Raw genomic sequence first — 23,804 nt, forward strand, 5'->3', positions numbered from 1 at the left:
CTTAAAAGGAAGCGAATTCTGACACATGGTACAACGTGGGCGAACCTGGAAAACATGATGCTAAGGGAAATAAGCCGGACACAAAAGGACTAATATCTGATTCTGCTTATAGGAGGCACTTGGAAAATTAAATTCATAGACACAGAAAGTAGAATAGACGGTACCAGGGGCAGGGAGAGGGGGAAGGGCGAGCTGTTGTTTAATGGCAACAGAATTGCAGTTCGGGATGATGCAAAATTCCGGAGGGACGGTGGGATGTATACTGTGAATGCACTTCCTGCCCCTGAACCATACAATTAGAAATGGTTAAAATGATAAATTTTGTTATTGCATCTTTCACCACAAAAAAAAAAAAAAAAAAGACGAGATGAAGCTGCTAATAATTTATACTTTCCCGGCACCTTTAATCTTGCGGATGGGCAGAGGCAAGAGCAATAAGCACAGCCTCACAGACTGGGGACTCATGTCCGAACGGGCGTCGGGGGAGCGGCGGGCTAGAGACAGGCTGCCTTTGGAGAACCCCATGCTCACAAAGCCATAATTAACATCACTAATTGAAGGGTCTAGAAAAGGCCAGAGCCAGACAGTGCCAGACCTGCCCCACCAGCTAGAAGGCCTTCCCCTCCATGCCTCCCTCGCCGCCAGGAACAATCAAAGGCTTCCACCTGGGCGCCTGGGTGGCTCAGTCGGTTGGGTGACTGCCTTCGGCTCAGGTCATGATCCTGGAGTCCCGGGATCGAGTCCCGCATCGGGCTCCCTGCTCGGCAGGGAGTCTGCTTCTCCCTCTGACCCTCCTCCCTCTCATGCTCTCTGTCTCTCATTCTCTCTGTCTCAAATAAATAAATAAAAAAAATCTTAAAAAAAAAAAAAAAAAAGGCTTCCACCTGCCAGGCAGAGACAGGTGTATGGAGGACCCCTCAGCAGGGAGGGAAAGGGATCTGGGGGCAGGAAGAGGGGGAGAGGGGAAGAGATTAGGTTCCCTTAAAGTCGGGTCCCTGGCCTTCCTGGAAATCCTTTCCGCCAGTGTCCTTCTTAGGGGTGCAGTTTCAAGGAAAGCACTGGGCCGGGCACTGGTTTCCCGAACAGAGCTGCCCCGACTTGTGGTCCGCACCGGGGCGACTCATCCTACTGCTCAGGCCCTCTCTCAGCATCCATGTGGAGAGGACACAGCGCCGACAGGGGTCCAGATAGAAGCTCTATATATACCAGAAAGTCTGAGCTAACAAAGGCAGGGGACTGGGGGACGGACAGGACAGACGGGACAGACAGACCTGGGAGAGGAGGGAAATGAGCAAGGACTCATCCCCTTATTCCAGATGCTGGCTTGAGGGCCACCCGTGTCGTCCTTTCCTCCTGGATGAGGGACAGACTGGGACCAAAGTCCCATCCAGCCCTAAGACTGATTTGCTATTTCCCTTTTCTATTACTGGTGCCTTTCTTGGTGAAAATATCCCAGTCCCCACTTAATCAAGAATACATCCCAGGATCCCAGTGTCTCCAAAACCTGCCTGCGCTCTCTGGCCACGCTGACTGACAGCCCACCCCAAGGGGCCCTTGGGGACTTCCTATGGAAACCAAAAGGCCACCCGGCATCTTTGTCCAAGGAGGAAGAGAGATGAGCTTCCCCTCCCTGCCCTTGCCCCCCAGGCCCTCCCTCAGCCCCCACTGGACCATCAGAGCCACTGTTTCCCCTCCCCCACAGCCTGCTGCCCTGACCCAGGAGGTGGGGGTCAATGATGGGGTCACTGGAGGCGCCCAGCTCAAAACCAGCTCTGGTGCTTAGGAAGAATTTAACCCTCTCCTTCCCGGCCCATGACTATCCACCCTAACAGATCTACTTTATGGAGGGAAGCATCATTGCAGAGGGGGTCCAGACAGGCCCAGGTGAGAGTTCTGAGTGCACAGTGGAAACGGAACTGGATTTGGAGGCCGAGGGTCTTGAGCTGGAGCCCTAGCTCTGATGCAAATTCAGGATGCAATCCTGGGCAAGTCCTAATTCTCTAAGCCTCAGTTTTCCTATCTGTAAATTGGGAGTCAAAATACACACACCAGATTGCGAGGGTCCTCAGCACAGTGACTTTCTAAAGCTGTCAAAACGCTTCATACACCTGGATGGTTTATAAAACCCCGTACAAGGCAAAGGGATCTGGAGGCTTTTGATTCACCGTGGGGCCCGGACACACCACCCACCTTCCCAAGGTCTCAATTCTTCCATTTGCACATGGAGTGAATTATTACTTCTTCTCCCAGAGATAAAATTTTAAGTGGGGGAGAGCTCCAAGGTCTTTGATGCCCTGGAAATACAAGAGCCGCTAAGGCCCTGGTTTCCACTTGCCGGCTGCAGCCCAGATCAGCAGAAAGATAATCACAGAGTGATCGCAACAAGCTCAGCACTTCACAGGTATTTTCAGCGGCCACAAGACCCATTTTATAGATGAGGCAGCTGAAGAGAAGGGGAAGCGGCAGAATCCTATTTAAGATCCGCCTGACTCCACGTCCAAAACCATAGCCCAAGGAACCTGGAAAAGAGGCCGCTGCCCACAGGCCCGCCAAGCCCAATTAACCCTCTCCAGCAGGAGGGCTGGGTGGTGGGAGGACAGCCTTCACCTCCCGCCAGGTCCTTGCAGGCAGCTCCTGAGCCGCCCAGAGTCCAAAGGTTGGTAGCCGGTTGTTTATTACTATGACTCATTACAACTCACCAGCAGCTGGGGTTTGTGACCGCGCTGGTTTCACACCCCGGGGCCATCCCAACTACATGTGAATTTCATAGGTTCGACAAAAATCCATCCTACTTGGGGCAGAAGTGTCCCCCCTCAGTGACCAGTTTAAGGGACGACACCGGGCCGAGGACGAAGAGCAGTTGGCTCTGAGCAGGGCAGTCATTTCCGCTACACCGGACAACGCCCCACCTCTGCTAGTGCGTGACGCACCGCTCATTCCCTTTCCTGGGCTGCTCCTCTGCACCAGCATGGGGGGTCCACGCCCCACCCCTGCTCCAAACTTCTGGAACACCTGGGCCAGCGGAGTGAATGGGTCCCGCAAGTAACAGAATAACCACAGCAACAATAAGAGCAGCAAACACGGGGGTAAGATTCCCGCTGCTCTAACACTTCCCACCTCGTCAATCCTTTCAACTGAAGCCTTCCAACACGCAGGCATGGTGGTGAGCAGCCGGTCACAGTGGCGGAAGCTGAAGCACAGAGAGGCGAAGCAACCTGGCCAGGGCTGCACAGCAAGTGCATCTGCGTGTCGCTTGTGAAGAAGGAAAACTGTGGAAGGCCGAGGGAGGTGTCGGGGCCAACAATCCATCCCCACCACACTGTGGAGAGGGGCTTCTCCCCCTTTCCCAGATCCCACAGGCCTTGCTCAAGACCCAAGGGAGGGCTGTCCGCACATTCAGGCAGGCCAGGACCTCTCCCACCCTAGCATGAGCCCCCAAAGCACCACCACAATGGCCACCTACCAGCTCCCACTTACTGGAGCCTTCTATACTCGTGGCCCTGTACGAAGGCCTATAATAGGTACATCACTTGATTGAATCCTTTTAACCTTGTGAAGTAGGTATTTAATCTCTGCCTGCTTTGTAGGTGAGAAAACTCGGCTCTGAGAAAGTTCTAGTATTTGCCGGAAATCACACAGCTCAGAAGAAGCAGAGCCAGCACTCAAACCTGGGTCTATCTGACTCCACCTCACAGCCTTCCAACTCGAGGCTGTGGAGGCAGAAATGGCTCCGTCAGTCCTGGAGCTCTGGCCAACTCGGCTGAAACGTGTTATTCCCACAGTGCCACTGTTTCCTAGGATTCCCTGCCTCACCTCCCCAGACAGATTTCAGCTTCCCTGTGGGCAGGGTCTGGTCTCTTCTCTCCACACCTCACCCAATCCCTTCACATGGGAGGGCTTGGTAATGCTTATCCATCCCCTGAGGATCACATTTGTTCAAAAATATATCACACCAGACCGTTGCCTTTTAAAAAGACCTCTAGAGATTAATAATTCTTAATCCTGGCACGCCTGGGTGGCTCAGTCAGTTAAGCATCTTCCTTTGGCTCAGGTCGTGATCCTGGGGTCCTGGGACTGATCCCAGCCCCAAGTTGGGTTCCCTGCTCAGCGGGGAGCCTGCTTCTCCCCCTCCCCCTGCTTGTACTCCTCTCTCTCTCCCAAATAAATACAATCTTTAAAAAAGATAATTTTCAATCCTGAACAATGTCAATTTGCCCATTTGTCAAGAAATGGCACATGCTGGCTTTCCCAGGAACGTTGGCCGCACTTATTGACTTGGGACCTGGCAGGACCGAAGCCGAGGGCAGCAGCATGGGTCTGGGCAGACCAAGAAAAGCAATACCCCTCCCCCCTCGCTCCCCCAGGGCCGCCAGCCTCAGCCCCACACCCTGGGAGCCCACTAGCCCTGGCAGGGAGATGCAAAGTTGTCTCGATCACCAGATGGTTCAGCATGATTTGAGGAAGCAAAAATGTCTTTGAATGGAAAGCAAAAGAACAGGGTTCTGTTGGAATGTTTCATAGAACAATGAGAGAGAAGTTTCAGTCTGAATGAATGAGCTAGCCATTCTGAAAGTTCTCTGAAACCCATTCTCTGGTTCCTCATTGTCAACCAAGTCCTAGCTCCCTGACCGGCTCTGGCCTTGGCGGTCTTTGCCTAACTGCGATCTAAGCTGATGTGCCCCCTTTGCCACGCCGTAAGGCTCAGGGCGGGTAGCTCAGCCACCGTCGCTCCTTACAGCCCCTGGCACAGAGGTGCCCGGTGAAGAGTCGCCCTAGCAGGACACAGGGGTGCCAATGAACCCCCGTGTCGGGTGCTGGGCCCAGAGTATGTGCTCCAGACACACTTACTGAACTTCCCTGCGCAAAATCCAATCTTGTAGCTCATCCTTTCGGGAACCCTGGAAAGAGCCTGGAGCTAGCTGGGGAGGAGGAGATCAAGTCAGAGAACAGAGGACAAGTCACCCGTCTCGGGAATGAGCGGCCTGGCCGTCAGCTGTGTGAGGAAGATAATAAGATAATCGCCCAAACCTCACAGCTGGAAACCAGGCCCATTCTCTCACTGCCCAGCGCACACAATCTCGGCCCTGGCTCTTTCCAGAGTCCCACAGAAGCTTCTCTCCTTCCAGCAAATCTGCCCTTCAACAACCATCCAGTGGCACCAAGCAAGCACCTGGCTGGGAGGCAAGGAACTCGCTCGAGTGGTTCGCTCTCCCCAAAGCAGCCTGGACCCCTCCCAGCCGTGAGGCAGAGGCCAGAGGAGGGGGCACCCCCGTCCGCCCCTGCCCTTCGGCACCAGGGACCCCCCGGAAGACGCTGACCCTCTGAAGCATGGATACTGCGGCTCCGTTCTCATCAGAGGCCACAGCTGGGGGGAGAATGAGGGGAAGTCAGCGGAAGAACGGGACCAGCTTACGTGCACGCGCGGAGCAAGGGGACTTGCTTCCAGGACTGGGGCCCAGTGATGAGCCCCGGGGGGCTGGAGGCCAGCCTGGGGGAGAAGGCGCCACAGGTGCAGCCCTGCCCTCCGCATCGGCTTCCGGGACCCCCCCACAGCACAAAGCCCGGGCACCCACAGAGCTCTATCTGCGGCTCGATCTCGTGGCCACCAGGCTCAATTCCATCAGCTCAGCACTTCCGCAGAAAGGCTGGGTTGTTTTGCTTGTGCACCACTTTCCACAGGTCATCGTGCCCGCTCCCCGCCTTCCGGGGTCCTCTCAGACCTCCTCTCTTGAGAAACTCGGCGGTGGCTCTGTTCCGAGCGTCCCAGCCATGACCCCACTTCACAGAGAGAAATCTGGAGCCCAAGGCCCAGCGAGCATGCGAGTGGGAGGCGGGCCCATTCGCCCGGCTTACAAGAGCCATTTGGGCTCCCGCGGGGACGCCATGCCGTCTGGAAGGGCTTCTCCCCACGCAGGCCTGGGCTCAAGTTGGCCCCATGCTAAAGCTATCCCCTAGCACAGGCCAGGACGCCACACAGTCAACCATAAATTGTTGACCTGCTCCTCTTTCCTGTCTGGCCTCGCGACGTGGCCCTTAAGAGTCTTCCCCCAACCGTGGAGAACAGAATGTGCTTGGCTGGAGACCTGGGTGTCATAAATTGCTAATAACAGATTCTCAATCTGAAAAACAAAATAATAGAAGGCCTGGCCCTTCCTTTCTGCTCCCCTCACCCTCAACACTTTCCTGCAAGGCCACGAAGAGGAAAGAAATGCCTCCTTTGGCCACCGAGTGGGAAACCAATTCCCCCCTCCCCGGGACCCCCAGGGTATCAGTCACCCCACCAGCCTCGCCCTTCACGGGCACAAAAGCCAGGCCTAAAGGAGCCTGTTCTGTGAATGTCTTCGTTTCCCAACGTCCCCTCTTGTCTCTAACCTCACTTTATCCTCAGATTAGCTGAGCACCTGTTAAGTGCCAAGCACTGTGCAGCAGGCAGGAAGGTGCCCCAAAACCCACTCACAGCTGAGGGGTGGCCGCTGGGGAGCAGTAGGGGTCTGGGTGGCGCTAAAGAGCAGTGGTGTTGAGGCTGGTGCAGCCCTCTGGACTCACCCCAGGGAGGACCCATAGCCAGACTATGGAGGCTGACTCTGTTCCCAATCACCTGCCCTGTGGAAAGCCGTCTGGGGGTAAATGGGACAGGAGTGGGGAGGCAAAGACAAGAGCAAAAGCCAGAAGCTGCCATCTTTGGAAAGAACAATAATAAAAGACAAATCTGAATGTTCCCAGGGAGAGATTATAAAATTCTGTTCAGGGTAGAGGTTATATGCAAATTGCACGTAAATATGTACATGGTCCTTGGATAGACCCACATGTTTGCTGCTCTTTCTGCCCCCCCCCACCCTCTGCTCTGACTCAGGCAGTCTCCAGGCTACCGGGCCACCTCGCCAGGGCATCCCAGACCTTTGCCCCCAATCCTGTCTCCCAGCACTTCCCTCTCTACCACCTTCTCTCCCAGCCGCTCCTCACCTGAGTAACACGAGTGCAGAGGATGAGGAGGAGAGACAATGGGGGGGTGGGCAATGCCCTCACTGGGCACAGCCCCAGGTAGCAGGTGAGGGAGGAGAGGTGGAGAATGGTAGCCTCTGCCAAGCTGGACATCCTTCCAGATCTGGTCTCGGGACGGGCTCCCTGTGACTGTCAGGAGACCCCATGGGCTCCAGACATTCATCGATGCCCCAGCCCTTCCCATCACCCATTCCTCAAAACCAGTGGCAGGAGGCCAGGGGGCTCTGCAGCAAGATCCCAGAGTGGGTTTCCACTTGAGTCTGCACGGGCTCAGACACGCCACACGGGCCAGCCTCGTCCCTGCAGACCCACAGCCAGCGTGGGACTGGGACGCCCTACCACTTGGATGAGTCCCCGTCCCTAAAGCTCAAATTCCTCATCCACAAAATGGGGGGTCAGATACTCTCTGCCCTCCCCAATTCACAAGGCTTCTCAGGCACCCGAAGGTGAGCCACCGGCAAAGAGACGCAGAGCGCAGATGCTGGGCTGTGACCAAGCATCTGACTCCACATCTGGATTCTGAAACTGCAACAAACATTACCCGAGTGGCCGTCACTGTCCTCATCTGACTCTTCCTCGCGTTCCCCCAGGAGGGGTCAACACAGTCCTTCCCAAGCTGCAGATGGGAGAAGTTGCGTTTCCAAGAGATGAAGTGACAGGCCTGAGGGCACAAGGGCTGTACCAGGGAGGGCCTTGGCCCCAGCTGCGCGAAGACCCTCAAACCTCAAACACCAGCAAAGCAGAGGAAGAGGTGAGCAGGCCCCTGGAGGGCTTGTCCCCGTCGGAAAGGCAGGACAGGGACCCCACTGCCTGATCCACAGGGAGCCACAGCCCCTGTATGGCCGGGTCCCCCCTTCGGCCCGGCAGGCTTGGATGGGGCCCCGGGAAGGCTACCATGGGTCCTGGGCCTCCCGGCCTGACTGATCTGCCCAGGAAAGGGGCAGCCTGGCCCGTGTCCAACTTGACAATCATGGAAGGAAGATGACAGACTGCTATTTCCACATGACAGATACAGAAACCGAAGTCCAGCAAGGCTTATGACCTGGACAAGACAGAGAATCATCCTAACAGTTCCCTTCACCGTGCAATTGCTGGGCATCAGCACGTGACACACCTTTTTCTAGAATCCTCTCAATAGGTTGCCACAGGGGAGACACCATTACCCCATTTTACAGATAAGAAAAATGCAGCTCCAAGAAATTAGACAAACAGCCCAATATCGAGACTCAAAATCCAAAAGCTTCAATTCTAGAACTTTCTGACTGTACAACTCCATGGTATTTTCACTGAACTATCCTGCTTTTAAATTGAAGAATGTTCTAGAGCGAGACTGAAGTTATTCATGATGTATTGGTGTGGGGAGGAGGAGGAAGAAGGAAACAAAGTGATGGCCAGAATTGGCACCTGACCCTGCAGCAAGCTAGGGATGAGGCTGCACTCCTTCGCCTGCCATGCAGGCCCTTCTCTGCCTGGCCCAGGCCACCCCCCCAGCTGCCATCCTCACACACCTGTAATGCAGGCACAAACGTGCACTTTCACACCACTGGGCTCTCTGGCTAGAAGGCCCTTCCTACATTCTTGACCAGAAAACTCCTATACTTCCCTCAAAGCCCTACCCGATATTGCCCTTTCTCTAAAAATCACTCCCTGATAATCCTAGAAGAGTTGATTGCTCCTCCAGGGAATGCCAGAGTCTTTGGACATCCCTGATCCCTGGTACTTGACTGGACTCCAATTCTTTGTTTACCTGTGTATTCCTCGGGCTCTGGCTAGATTTGAGGCCCAGAACAGGGACAATGAACAGCCTTCTCTAATCAGCCCTCGCAAGACCACAGATAGCACACCAGGCATCTCTTCACACACCTGACAATCACACAGCCCCGTGAGGCAGCGACTCTTATCACCCCCACGTTACAGATCAGGAAACTGAGCCTCAGACAGGCTTAAGTCACTAGACCACATAGGCAGTCTGGCTCCAGGGCCTGCCTGCCCATGCTGGTCCTGTATTACTCTTCCTTGCCTCCCCGTCCCCAGTGCAGTGCCTGCCACATGGTGGGTGCTCAGTAAAGGTTTGTTTCCTAGAAAGGTATGGAGGGAGGAGGGTGTTGTCTCACCCCACCCACCTCCAGCCCCAAATCCCATCTGGAATTCTTTTTTTTAAGAGAGACTGAGAGAGAGCTGGAGCATGCAGAGTGGGAAGGGAGGGGCAGAGGGAAGAGACAGAATCCCAACCAGGCTCCTCGCTGGGCGTGGGGCTCGATCCTACAACCCTGAAATCATGAGCTGAGCCGAAATCAAGAGTCGGACGCCCAACCAACTGAGCCACCCAGGCACCCCCCCACGAAATTCTTTGGTCCAGGTCTTCCTACTTCTGGTCCCACCTTCCATCACTCCTGACATTCAGCGCTTCTTTCTTCCAAACACTTCCAGGTGCTTTTCCAATTTCCCATCCATTTCTTCCTTGGGTGCCCCAGCAGGGGTGCGGCGTCTTGCTGTCTTTCCAGTGGGAAACTGAGACCCACAGAGGCCTCCTGGCCAGGGGATCTGTTCAGAGGCAGGTCTCCTGCCTACGGGGCTAGAGCCTCCTATGGACTGGTTTTACCTCTGCCTCAAGCAGAAAAACAAGCACCAAGTTGTGGTGGGGGGGGGGGGGGGGGGGGGGGGGGTGTCTGGAGGTCAGCACCTGCCCTTCCCTCCATGCCAGCACCCCCTGGCTGACCTGGCCACTGGTCTCTGGCTGGGCCTGAGAGCCAAGTGGGGGGGTGGGGGGCTGTTCCCCGGGCTACAGAGGAGGAGACAAGAGGCCCTTTGTGTCTGCAGAGCTCCTGAGACACCTGTTCTCCCTCCTGGCCAGCCTGTGTGCGGCCTTGTTTATCCTACAGGCCTGGCAGCCAGGCCCGGCCCGCTCCCAGCATGGGGCTCCGGCAGCCCCTGCTAGCACCTGCCCGGGCCTGGCAGCCCCGCGGGCCACGGGCCAAGCACAAGCCCTGCTGTTGACACAGTTGTTGATTTTCGGGAGGGCAGGGAGGAACGGGAGAGGAGGGGAGAAGCAGCAAAGGCATTTGACACCAGCCCGGCTAATTTGCAGTTGGTCCTTGCAACCCTGCGCCCCTCCCGGCCCCAGCTGCCTGAGAGAGGCTTGGGCCTCCAACCCCGGGGCCGCTTGGGCCTCCAACCCCGGGGTCGTTGGGCCACACAGCACAGTGTGCCCGAGTCCCGCATGACCTGCGGCACCACACCCCAGGCAGCCCCCGCACCGCCCCCCACCCCCCGCCGCGTGTCCGTGCACCTCCAGGCTGGCAAACACAACTCAGAGCCGGGCGAGGCCTCTGGGTGCCAGGAGCCCCTAGCTACCCTGTCTTCAAGCGCCTACTGCTCCCCCTGCCTCCAAAGTCCTGAGGCTTATACCTTATACCAATACCTCCCTATTTATTCTCCACTCCCCTCACCCCACCTGCATTGTAAGGGATCTGTCCTTACAATCTTCTCTTCTCTTTGACTTGGGTCTTGCGGAGCCATCTCCTCCTCACCCTCCAGGTCTTTAGGTTTCCTCTTACAGGGAGCCCTCCCTGACTGCCCAACTCTGGTTGCGGTGCCCTCCTCAGTCCTCCCAAAGCACTACACCCTGAACCTCCCCACCTCCACTTCCATCAGCGTCGAACTGATGACTTACTTCCTTCCCTTCACCTTCCTCACTGCCGTGTCAGGGGCTGTGCTGGTCTCAGCCCCAGCGTAGCAGGGACGGGGATCCGCTGAGGGGCTGCGTGGCCGCTGGAATGGAGCAGGCTCCCTCAGGCCTGAACACCCACTCGACCTCCACCCCAAGCTCCCACTCTGACAGTCACCTCCTGGATGAAGAAGGCCCTGTGGCTGGTTAAAAGGCTTCGGGAATGACCCACCAAGCACATGAACTTAGATTGGTAGATCCGCTTTGCCAGTGATCTCAGAGATCAAAGAACAGGATCTTGAAGGACAGGGATGGGTGAGTTTTGAGCATGAAAGGGGCAGAGAGGAGGGCAAGGGTGCAAGGAAGACCCTGTGGGTCAGAGGCCAGCAAGGAGAGGCTGCTGTCAGGCCGGGCAGGAACTCCCTTGCCTCCTCCCCATATGCATCCCCCACACCCGGCAGTCTGTCCTGCCCCTTCCTTTCCGGAGCTCCTAAATCCATCAGGAGGTCCCTCACTCCTGCCCGTGGCCAACTGTCCCAACAGGACTCGGGTGGTAGCAGTCCAGCTCCACAGACCCTCACTAAACTGCCAACCACACACCCACGCTCACAGACAAGCCCTCCCCTCAATTCTGTTTCCCCAAACTCCAAGTCAATCGATGCCCAGAAAGGGGTAACAAATAGCCCAATCATTTCCAAATTTGGGATGTCATGTTGAGGAGAATGGCTCTCAGGCCAGACAGAGCTGGTAGAGAGAAGGGAACTTACATTACAGAAACCATAGGTCCCTGTGTTCTGAGCCAGTTCCAACAGGGTCACCATGTACAGTGTGCAGACCGTGCACTGCACAACACTAAGAGCCCCATTCATCCAGACTTGTATACTTATCACAACTTAGATGGCAATCAAGTTCATCCCTTGACTTCCTCACAGACCAAAGAGAAAGTTCTCCTGCTACCCAACTCTACTCCAGGCACGAGGTGACACAGATCCCCTTCCTCTGTTCTTTGACCTGTGTCCTGGCTAGGAGACCTGTTGAGTGAAGGCTGAGCCCATCACCCCAAGTAAGAGGAGAGGCCTCCCTCTCCCTGCCCCACCAGCCTCAGCTAGGGGACCCCATGACTCCACCAGTCTTTCCCTACACACTTGGCTTTCTCCAGCCCCTCACCCTGGCTAGACTCCCCAACATCAACCACTCCTGGTGAGAGGGTATGACTGCAGATCCATGCTCCCGATGACAGAGCTACAGGAGGGAAGGAGGGTCACTACCCACAGCCCTGCCCCTCCCCAGGTAGAATGGAACTGAAAGCCCAGTCCTGTCGGCACCTGAGGCTCTGGAGAATTGGAGGTCATGGAGGAGAGAGAGGAGGGCCTCCCTCTGGCTCCCCTGGGCCTTCCAGTACACTCTCTCCTTTCCTTCTTGATGTTGGTCTCATGTCCCCAGTATCCCTGGGGCTCTCAGAGGCACTGCCTGGTCTCCCAGAGGCCAGAGGGGCTGACCAAGTTCTCTAGAATACAGCACCGCCAGCCTGGCTGCTCATGCAGAAGCGCACGCCCACACACACGCACGCACGCATGTACACACACATGCACGCACGTAAGCACAGCAGGCCCTTGCCAACCAGCCAGGGAAAGGGGAGCCGGGCCATCCAGAAGAATGGCAGGGGCTGGAGGGGCCACTCCCTCTGCTTTCAATACCTCCCTATTTATTCTCCACTCCCCTCACCCCACCTGCCTCTGACAGCCTGCTCTACCTGCACCCAGGCCTCCTTCCAGCCCCTCCTCATTAACCTTTGATTCGCCCCTCCTTGCCCTTCCTTTCCCACCGGACCCACCCCTCCAGGGACAGGCCTGGAACCAAAGCCTCACAGGGATAAAGGAATGACTTCAGCTCCTTCAAGAGCTTCACACCCCACAGGCAGAAAACTCCTCTCCCTCCATTCTGAGGAGTGCACAGGGCCTGCCTCGGAGGGCCTGCCTTGTATAGCCTGTGTGGCCAGGCAAGAGTTAACTCTTTGGCGTCAGGGTGAGGGCAGCTCAAGGCAGGATTTACTTCCTTTGCTGCCTCCTGCCAGGTGCCAGGGCGAACAGGAGGGCATGGGCCAGGGCGCACAAGCCCACTCCACTGTCAGCCTGAAAGGGCACCAGTCCAGCCTTACAGGATTCTTCTCATACTCCCACTACTACCCCTCCTGCCAGGGACCCCTCTTTCTGCAGAATATTCTAGCATGGGTCCCCACTCCTCTCTGTCTGCCAGAGAAACACTGACTTTTCTGTTGCTCTGCGTATCTGTTCTAGATATATTTTAAATCCTTTCCGTTCTGCTTACAAAAGTAATGCACATTGTGATACTACTTTGGGGGAACTACAGAAACACAGAATAAAATATGAGCCATAATTTTTTAAAAAAGAAGTCAACAAAGGGTGTCGGTCTAGGGTGGGGGTGGGTCTGTCTGGCCTGCTACCCACTGGCCTCTAAATGCCCCCCCCCATCTTGGACTTCCAAGGAAATCCCGCCCCCCCACAGCTGCTCCTTCAAATGGCAGGACCTGGACCCCCTGAATGGGCAGCGGGACAGGTCTAGAGTGCCAAGAAGCAGGACCCGGCCCCGAAGTGCCCCACACCCTTTGTGGGGGGAAGGGAGAAGGCCTGGACCAAGGCCCTCTGGGAACTAGTTCTCACCCCATCCAGTTCCACAGGCTGCACATTCCATTCTGAGTCAAGCAGGGGGCGGGGACTGGGGGAGGTAAGGCCGAGGGGAGGAGAACAGTCTGGCCTCCTCTGGGGCGGATCCCCCAGGGAGCTCCAGGCCTGGCAGGGATCAGACCTAAACCACCAGGGGGGGAAGGGAGCCTAAGGATTCCGGTCCAGTCCGTGGCCCCTTCCCATTCTCCTCTCCTCAAACCAAAACACCGAAACCCTCCCTTGGATATGTTCCCAGAAGATACAGGGGACAATGTGGGGATAACACTAAACCTCTCCCCACTCCCAACCTGGCCACAATGCCCAGGGATACTTATGGGGCTTCAGGCCAAGGCCATTTGGATGCTAAGGTACTGTGGTGGGGCGAGTCTGATACGTGTGTGTCTAGGGAACTGAATTCAGGTTTGATGGCGTGCCTCAGGCTTCTCAGAGTGACCGAAAGGGCCTGGGTAGAGGATGCTATTTAGGAAAAAAGGGGGAAGCTGGAGCTATTGTTCCCACTTCTTCCTCTACCACCCCAAACACACCTCTCCCCTCAAAACACACTCCAGGACACCTCAACCTCCAGACACACATCTCAACCCCGGCTGCTTGCTCCCCCAGCTCATCCCTGTGTGTGCTGGGTGCTGAGATGCCAGCCCCCCCCCCCACACACACACACGTGCGTGCGCGCACGCACACACGTGCACACACACAGAGCACACATCCTAGGCCACACCCAGGCCTTGGATTTGCCTGCCGATGACCTTGGGAGGAGGTGGGGAAACCCCCGGCACTTCCTCCTCACCTCTCGGCCTCTTGGAGGTCTGACCACTGTCATTGTCCCATGTCTGGGTCCATCCAGCTCCTTCCTGACAGCACCCAGTGGGGGGACAGGGCTGGGCAAGGCCAGGGCCACAGGGCCCCTGGCTCCTCCCAAATGAGGCAGGTCACAGGAGCAGAGGATCTTCCTAAATACAGCAAGGGCTCCTGGAGTAGCAGGTGGTAACTGCCAGGTTCTATGCTGTGGGCCACGCAGGGCAGACGAAAACCTTTTCCTAGGGGAGTCCCAGGAGCCTTCACCACCATGAGGCTTGAGCAGGAATGGCCTCGGGGGTCTCTGGCAGGCCCAACTGGACACCCTATCCCGCTCCACCCGTTCTTAGGAGGAAGCCAGCATGTCACTGCTGCTCAGAGAATATTTGAATTTTGTAAAGGAACAGAGTCCCACTTGACCAGAGAAGCAAGCAGAGGTTGAAGTCGGCCCTGCTGAGCCGGCCTGCAACAGACTTCCTAAGCAAAGCTTCCCAAGGAGCTGGAAGGAGGACCCCAAGGAAGAGGCAACCAAAATGGAGGTGAGCCAAGCAAAGACCCCATCCAGGGCGTGCCCTCCTCCTTGGGAGCAGGGAGACAAGGAGATGACAGGAGCGGTGAAAGCCATCTTCCATGGGTCCTGGATCCCTGCCTGGTGACGGACACTGTGACAGCCTTCCCGGCTAACATAGCCAGGTTCCAGAAAGGAGACTAGCAAAGGGTGAGGACTGCAGCGAGTTTGGACAGGAGCGAGCCCTCTTAAGCAAACACTGAGCACAAAAATAATTCCCATTCAAAGCACGATTTGCTGTGGGCCTGGCTGGGCTTTCCCAGCAGAGTCCTTTTCAAAGGCTCCCCTTCACCTCTGACTGTGGCTGGGGGAGGGGCACGCAGGCCCAGCGGCATTTGAGTTCCACTTTTTCCAGAGGCTTCCTGGTGACCTACTGGGAGCTATCCGATAAGGCCAATCTCAAAGCAGCCCCAGAGAGGAGTAAACCCGTGAAAAGTGTCAGCTCCTCAAGGGCAGGAACGTAGATCCTCTGCAGGAGCGGGCCTCTCAAGCCAACACTTGTCTGGCAACGAGCACACCCAGACCCACACCATTCATGGGGCACCACTTCAGACTTAATCGGATGTGAGCCTCCCGAGTTGTAAGAGGTTAAGTACTGTTGCTGTTATTGTCCCATTTCACAGATGGAAAAACAGAGGCTCAGAACTGTTAAGTGGTGAACATCTCTCCCAGCTCTTACCGGATACAACATGTTGTCCCGAATCTGCTAATTATCAGAGTAGCAACATGTTCAGGCTGGGGCCCTCCCCACTAAGGAAAGAGGGGGTATGGATGAAGCTGGACCCCAAGATGTGGTCCTGGACCCAAGATTTCAAAGCCAAGGCAGCATTGGAAATCGCCCTTCACCAGTACTGACCCCCAACACTGCTGATCACAAAATCTGAGGTGGGGATAGAATGCCCTCTCTGACAAGAGCAAAGAGTGGTTAGTGAGAACCGCTGGCTCCATTTCCAGAACAATCTCCCGTCGGCCCACCCTACCTCCATTCTGAATCCAATGGGCCTCCTGGCTAGCCTCTTCCATTCTTGCTCCCCCTTCAAACTACCCTCTATTAGCCACCAAAGTGACCTCTCTTTTTCACATTTTTTCCCACTTATTAAAGTCATTCATGACCATTGTAGAAGACTGAAGAATCAACAGAAGAAGGAAATAAAAATCACCCGTTGTCCAGCATCTGGAATTAGCTCTGTAAACACTTCCAGGCAGCCTTAGTCTTCTCTTCACGTATGCGTGCAGGGTGGGCATGCACATACGTACGATTATCTGTACAAAATTAGTATATACCATAGAGCTTCATATAGGGTTTTACCCTTTTTATTAATATGTTTTCCAAATTAGAAGCTACTCTTTCTTTACCTACACTTTTTGGGGTTTGATTTCTTTGGCATAGTTCAGAGATGCACAAGGCACTTCATTCGGGCAGGACAAAAGGGTCCAGAGTGAAAACACCATCTTTCCTCCATCACAGCCCATCCCTCAGCCACCGTTTCCCTCCCCTGGGGCGACTCTGATTACCTGTTTCTTATATACTAAATCATCTTTTAAAATCATCCATCAGATCATGTCACTCCCCTCCTTAAAACTCTCCAATGGCTTCCCATCACACTGGCCATAAAATCCAAGCTCCTAACCAGTCCTACCAGGCCCTGTGTGACCAGGCTCTGGTCCTCCCCCCTCTGATTTCCTCCAGCCACACTGCTCTGCACAAACCCCGATCTGGCCTCAGGGATTTTTCATTCCCTCCGCCTGGAATCCTTTCTTCGCCTGGAATCCTTTCTTCGTCTTTGTGCAGCGGGCTCCTTCTCATCCCCCCCCCCCCCGGGGGGGGGGGGAGGCTTCAACTGGCCTCCAGTCTCCCACCACCCCTGCCTGCCTCCATGTGCACATTCTGTGTCACATCACCATGCTGTATTTCTGCCACATCACATGGAGTCTAATGTTGTCTTGGTTACTTCTTTCGAGGGCAGGCAGACTACCTGTCTTGTTCACCCCTCAAGCCACATTGCCTAGCACAGGGCCTGACACATAATAAGCGTTCCAACATATTTTTGTTTAAGGCATGAATGGGGGGAGTGGGACTGCGATGGTGGTTCTCATCCCTGAAAACAGCCCCCCAGCAGGATTTCCAAGCACCAAGCACCAACCTCCTGGCTGCCCTTCCCCATGCCCGGGGTGGGGGCTAGAGAATCAGAGAAAGGAAAGCGGAGCCCATTGTCCAAGGCAGTATCCACCTGCTCTTCCCTCCTGTCTCCCAGCTCACCCCTTACTGGCACTGTGCATTTGCAGAGTCCGGAATCAGACAAGGAGCTTGTGACAAACCCGATTTCCTAGAAAATACTCTTAACTGCAAGTGGAAAGTTGAAGGTGAAACTTTGCTTCCGGTCTACCCAGGCAGCTGGGCTATTCTGGGTTCCCGAGTGTGCCTCAGAAGCAGGTAACACAGATGCTGCCCAGGGAGCAGAGCTCCCCCAGGAACAGCCTCAGCCCTTCCCACTTGACGCCCCCTCCCCCACCCTCCCCCCCGCAAGGGCCACAGACACCTGGGCTCCTCTCTCCAGAAATTCACCCAGCCCCAGAGACACAAATGCGCATCCAATCCCGAGCCAGCAGCCCAAGCCAGGATACTCAAGGGACACCCTAGTGGAGACAGCTTCCTTCCTGGGGCCTGATTTCCACTGAGAGAAGACTGGCAGGTGGGCCAAGATTGATTTTTAAGAATGAGGGAAAGGAGGGAATAAAGTGCCTTTCAAAAAACTGTAAAATAATGGGGGGCAGCATGGGGGGGTGGCTAATGAAAGACTTCACAAGATGGAACTAGACAAGGACTAGGGAGAACCTGAGGAGCCAAAATCAGGAAAGGGTGGGAAGAAGTGTGAGGTTTCTTCCTTCCCAGAAGTGGACAATTGTTATAACTGATTAAAGGAGCACAATCCCAAAGTACCCTTCTGGGCTCTCTTCAAGGTCAGTTAATAATGGCAGTAACAGCTAACATTTCTCCAGCACTTACTATGTGCCAGGCACAGTTCTGTGAGCTGCAGATGAGCAAACTGAGGCACAGAGCAATAAGGCTGAATTGCTCAAGATCATGTCGCCAGTGGCAGGATCTAGGATCTAACTTCGGAGCCCTGGCTCTTAACCACTAAGCTATACGTACGTGGCTTTCAGTGGTCCCACCGGGGGGCGGGGGGTCCCTATCCTTCTGGAGTTCACGTCTTCCAAACCATTATCCCTTAACTGATCATTCCATGCCAGTTTCAAAGATGTGCGCATAATTCTGCCCATTCTGCGTAAGGGAAAAATCTGGAAAAGCTAAGGGACTCGCCCGAGCTGACGCTGCCCATAGGAGGGGAATTAGAACCAAAATGTGCTGAACCCCAGCCTGTGGAGCACCACTTCCTAAGGGAGCACGGTGGAAACGCGGATCTCGAAACTCCGCCCAAAGCAGCAGCATCTCCTCTGGCTTTGGCCAGACCCCTTCGCCAGAGCCAGCGCCGAGGCGCCCTGCCCGGAAATTCCCACAGAGTCACAGCGAACTTCCCAGGAAAACTCCTCGGCTTCCTCCGAGCCCCCGTCACGGAGGCGGCTGCCAAGAGCGCCGCTGGAGTCCTCGCAGCTGCCGTCGGCCCTCCAGGGCGGGAGCCGCCGCTCGTGCGCTCGGGGTCCTCCCGGAAAGGTCCAGGGCTGAAGTTCAAAATTCACTTCCCGCCCAGGCCCGGCTCGGGGCCCCGCCCGGGACTCTCCGGCAGCCCCCACGGCTGTCGCCTTCCCCAGCCCCAGATAAGTAATGGAGCCCCTGCAGCCTGGAAGGCCGGGCGGGCAGCTGGGAAAATCCCACGAGCGATCCCTGCGCGTCTGGGGACTCGCAGCAGCCGACGCGCGCGCACACACACGTGTGTGTGTGTGTGTGCGCGCGCGCGCGCGTGTCACAGCAGCCGGCGCGCACACGTGTGTGTGTGTGTGTGTGTGTGTGTGTTTACGTACGGAACGCGCGGGGTGGGAAAACAATGGCGAGCCGCTGGGAACAGAGCGACCGGCCCCCTCCCCACCTCCCCACCTCCCCGCCTCCCTACCCCCAGGCAAGATTTGCTTTGCAGTGAAATCGGGATGCAGAGATTCACCTCCGACTGCAAAGGCGCGAGGTGGGGGGTGGTAAGGAGGAGGCTAGGGTGGGAGGTGGGAGGTGGGAGGGGGTGAAACAGGAGCAGCCGGAGCAGAAAACAAACAGGATGCAGCGCCCGGCGGGTCCGCTGGGGTGCGAACCTGGCAGGGTGGGAAGGACTGCGTGGCCGGCCCCCCCGCACCACACCAACCCGGGAGGGGGTCGATCTGCGTCTGGGCGCCGGCACCCGAGCCCCCACGCGGGGCGCGCACAGGTCGCCCCAGCTTCCCTTTGGGAAATCCTTGAACTGGGCGCCTAGACAGACTGATGAGAAAGCCCTCGTGCCCCGGCCGGTCGGCGAGGGCGGGGGCGGGGCGGGGTGGGAGCACCCCAAGGCCGGCTAGCGTGGTGCGCACACAGACACACACAGCGCCCCCCACCCCCACGGCCTTACCGGGCTGCCACCCCTCTGCACAAGGACCCGGGTCAGCCCGCGAGGAGCCGCCACGGGCCGGCCTTGGGGGGGGGGGGGGGGGGGGGGGGGGTAGGTGGGGGTCCGTTCCTTCTCCTAAAACTTTGCAAAGGATGAAAAGTCGCGGAGATGAAAGCCGGCGTGTGCCCAGAAACGCGGGGGCGCGAGTGTCAAACTTCGCAGGGCCGGGGAGGGGGCGCAGCGGCGTGCTGCGGGAGCCGAGGGGGCGCACTTACTACTCAGCCGGGCGCCGGGCTCGGGGCTCGGGGCTCGGCGCTCCTGCTCCGGCTCCGGCTCCTCCTCCGAACGGGTCCTCGCGGCTGGCAGCCCGGGCTTCCCGCTCACATGCCCCGGCGACGCGGCTGACCGGCGCGCAGGGCTGGGGCGGCTGGGCTGGGAGGAGGCACGCCCCCCGCCGGGGGCCGCGGAGTCGCTCCGGACTCGTGGCCACCCTGGGTCCGCGCCCCAGCGCGGGCCGCCGTCCCGGGCGGAGAGCTCGGTTCCGGCCGGGCGGCGCCCTCCGCCGAGCCAGGCCGCTCTCTGCACTCTGCCCTCTGCCCTCTGCTTGCGGCCGTCTCCCTGCCTTCCGCGGTCCTGCTCCCTGACTCGCCCGGACGCTGCGCCGGCCCGCCCGCCCGGCTCTCCGGCTCTCCCGCTCCGCGCCTCGGCTCGGTCCCGAACCGGGGCCTCGGCGGCTGGCCGCTGCGCCCCGGGCTCAGACCTGGGCTCGCCGCTCCTGGGCCGGGGTTCCAGGACCCGCCACTTGCACAGTTCAGTTCAAGCCGGGACTGGGAGCAGGGCGCTCGCAGCTCGCTGCTGCGAGGCGACTCCACCGCCTCAGAGGAGAAAGAGGGAGGGAGACAGAGAGCGGGCAGGGGGAGGAGGAAGGAGGAAGGGTGGGGAGATGGAGAAGGAGGGAGGGACAGAGAGTTCCCTCCTCCTCCCTGCAGCCAGGTCCATCCAGGCATCCACAGCTGGAAACCTCGGTTGGGAAAGGGAGAGCGGCGGGGGCGGGTGAGGATAGAAGAAAGAGGTGGATTCTGCCCACTCCCACTGCCCAGGTATGAGGGTCGCTACCGAGAGGCTTCGCTCCTTAGAGCAAGACCCAAGAAGTTGTCCACCCAACTCCCGGCCTCCTAACCCTCCAGACAGCCCAGATTTAATGTTTCAGACCCTATTTCAGAACCTCGCTGAGGAGCCTCAACCCACCTGCAGCCAGACTGCTTCCCAATGCCTCAGACCACTCTCTCCAAGCCTGGCATTTAGCACTCTCTCGAGTGTCTGGTGTTCGGTGTTTTCCTGAGCTGGTTCTAGAGAAAGGGACGGATTCCTTTAATTCGGGGTATTTATTAAATGCCTACAATATGCCTGGCCCAACAGGGTGCTGGGGACACCAGGATGAATGAGAGGGTGCCCTGCCCTTTCTAGAGTCCCCTTTTGTGACGGAGACAGATGAGTGAACGTGTCATTCTGGGGAAGTGGGAGAGTGCCAAGGTCAGACCAGCGCGGGGGGGGGGGGGGGGGGGGGGGGGGGGGACCACCAAGGGCACTCTGGCGTGAGGACAGGAATCAGAGTCTTCTTGGGGGAGGTGTTATCTGAACTGGGTCTCAGGAAGTAGAGCAGGTGAAAGGAGGGGCAATGGTGAAACGCTAATAAGGTGCCAACAGTGTAGGTGGCCTGTCTTCTCAGCAGGTGATGGCCAGCCAGGCTCCTAGGACCTTCTGGAGGCCTTGGATTTCATCACTCCCCACGGCCTTTCTTACCCAACCCGTTTTATTCATCTTTTAGTTCTCAGCCCAGATATCAATTCTTCCAGAAGCATGTCTTTTTTTTTTTTTTTAAGATTTTATTTATTTATTTGACAGAGAGACACAGCGAGAGAGGGAACACAAGCAGGGGGAGTGGGGGAGGGACAAGCAGGCTCCCCGCTGAGCAGGGAGCCCGATGCGGGGCTCGATCCCAGGACCCGGGGATCATGACCTGAGCCGAAGGCAGACGCTTAACGACTGAGCCACCCAGGTGCCCCAGAAGCATGTCTTGACAGTCCAATCTGGGTCAGGTGCCCCATCTACTGGGTGGGCTCCAGAAGCCCTCCCCCACCCCTACCCCCACACGCCCCTCCCTGCCCAGGGTTGTAGATATTTGTATGCTCCCCCACTGGACTGCAAGCTCCCCAAGAGCAGGGATGTCTCTCTGGCTCACTGTTACATCCCTCGTGCCTAGTGAGGGCTTGGCAAAGAGCAGGCCTTTGATAAATACTTGTTGATCCATGAGTTGATTGAAGAGAATGGGGAGTCCCTGAGGGATTCTAAGGAGGGCCTCTGATGAGATCAGTCTAGCTGGAGGCAGGGAGGCCCGTGACCGGACAGTGGTAGTCACCGGGGTAGAAATGACAAAGGCCTGGGGTAAGCTAGGTACAGGGAGGATGGAAAGAAGGGAGCAGGGGGTTGGAGGTGGGACAAGTCAATATTAACTCTGAAGCAAATGGCTTTTGGATGACTGAATGAAGCCATTTCAGAAACCATGAAAGAGTTACCTACGTGCCACCAAGCCTTTCCTCCTCCTGGCCAGCATGCCTGTGTTTTCTGTGTAGCTGGTTGTTTTTCTCTGGCCCCTGATCAGCTTCAGTGGGCACCTTCTTTATGGGTCCCTCCCTGTAGCTGTCTTCAGCCACAACAGAGTGAGAGAGGAAGAACAGAGAGATGGGACATGGGCTCTCCTCTTTCCAACGGCCCCCATCCACTGTATTGCACTTCATTGGCGAACACCCTTCCCAATCACTGCCACTACACTGAAACATTTTTTTGTTCTGTTTTTGTTTTTAGTAATCTCTACACCCAACTGATGACCCCGAGATCAAGAGTCACACGCTCTTCTGACTGAGCCAGCCAGGTGCCCCTGAAAGATTTTTAAGTATCTGCCTACTATGTCTTACACACAGTAAGACAATATACATATACGAGTCTATTTTCAAATACAATATCCATTTGTACCTTATCCCAGTTCTGTGAGGTTGGTATCATTATCCCCATTTTAGAGGCAAGAAGAATGTGAACCTCAGGGTCATGGCCAGTAAGTGATGGAAGGAAGTTGTTTGAAGATTCTAGGTCTGTCTCTACTACCACGCCATTTCCTGGGAACACCCATCAAAATGGCACTATTTAACCTAGTGGACCACTCCCTCCTCGAAATGCTCACTTCATGACTCTGCACCACCCTGAGTTTCTTCTGACCTCACTGGTTGTCCTTTTTTAGCTTCCCTTATTTATATTTCTTCCTCCACCTTTTCTCCAGGTGGGTGTTTCCCAGGGGCTCCCTTCACCCCATTTTCTTCTCTCTCACTTCTCACCGTAAATGAAATGTTGTATTTCCATAGCTTTATTTTTTTTTAAGATTTTATTTATTTATCTGAGAAAGAGAGAGAGAGAGAACGAGCGGTGGGGAGGGGCAGAGGGGGAGAGAGAGAGAATGAAGCAGACTCCCTGCTGAGCAGAAGCCTGATGCCAAGCTCCATCCCAGGACCCAGAGATCATGACCTGAGCTGAGGGCAGACGCTTAACAGACTGAGCCACCCAGCCGCCCCTGTCTTCATAGTTTTAAATACCAACTATTGGGACACCTGGGTGGCACAGTCGATTAATTATCCAACTCTTGATTTCAGCTCAGGTCGTGATCTCAGGGTCGTGAGACTGAGCCCCGTGTCTGGCTCTGAGGCAAGTCTGCTTAAGACTCTCTCTCCTTCTGCCCCTCCCACCCCCGTCTCTCTCAAATAAATAAATAAATACCAACTATGTGCTGATGATTCTTCCAATTTTTTCTGTAACTCTCCAAGGCTGCTTGGTGCACCTCAGACTCATGTATCCGACCACACACTTGATGTTTCTACCCAAGGATCTCACAGACATCCTAAATTTCACATGTTCCAGGATGGAGCTTTAACCACCACCCCCAAGTCTCCGGACACCCTGTACTGCCTTTCCCATCTCAGGAAATGGTACCACTGGGAGGTTCGAGCCTAAAACCTAGGAGTCATCCTCGATTCTTCCTTTCCATCCACCCAAAGTAGCGAGTGCTATTGATCTATCTCCACAAATACATCCCAGTCCTCCTCTCCTCTGTCCTTGCTGTGGCCACCCTGGCCCAGGTCATCATCATCTGTCAGCTAGACCACGACAGCCTCACTGCTTCAGAGAACCGAGACCACCTGCAGTCACATCATTTCACTAAGGCTGCTTACATCGCCATGACTTTAATATTTGTTCCAGAAATTTCTTGCCCAGGAAGATAAGCCCGTAAACTAGTAAATAATTTCATTATTTGCTCCAGGAACTTCCTGAAAATCAATTTATCTGAACAATAGACTGCTCAAACAGCCCCCTTCTCAGGACAATAGTTTGCTTAACCTGGCAAGCCACTAGCTTATCAAACAATTGTTTATTTTTCAAGACCCTCCCCTCGCTGTATCCTCCAATCCTGAAATGTTATTTTACAAACTGCC

The 23,804-nt window shown here is 56.0% G+C and overlaps 1 protein-coding gene across 2 annotated transcripts in view; it reads right to left on the bottom strand.

The window, feature by feature from the left end:
- The window catches only part of SOX13 (SRY-box transcription factor 13), a 45,079-nt gene extending 24,908 nt beyond the window's left edge, over positions 1-20,171 (bottom strand). Inside the window, exon 1 of one of the 2 annotated variants that reach the window (XM_035010253.1) lies at positions 20,027-20,171. The gene's annotated coding sequence lies outside the window, so the exon portion shown is untranslated. Of the gene's footprint in view, positions 1-19,541 lie in introns of both variants that reach the window. The other variant, XM_035010252.1, reaches the window with a different exon arrangement.
- Between the last annotated feature and the right edge of the window lie 3,633 nt (positions 20,172-23,804).

This window comes from Mirounga leonina, unplaced genomic scaffold, assembly GCF_011800145.1.
Source record: "Mirounga leonina isolate KUSES-001 unplaced genomic scaffold, KU_Mleo_1.0 Mir_154, whole genome shotgun sequence".
NCBI classification, from domain to species: Eukaryota; Metazoa; Chordata; class Mammalia; order Carnivora; family Phocidae; genus Mirounga; species Mirounga leonina.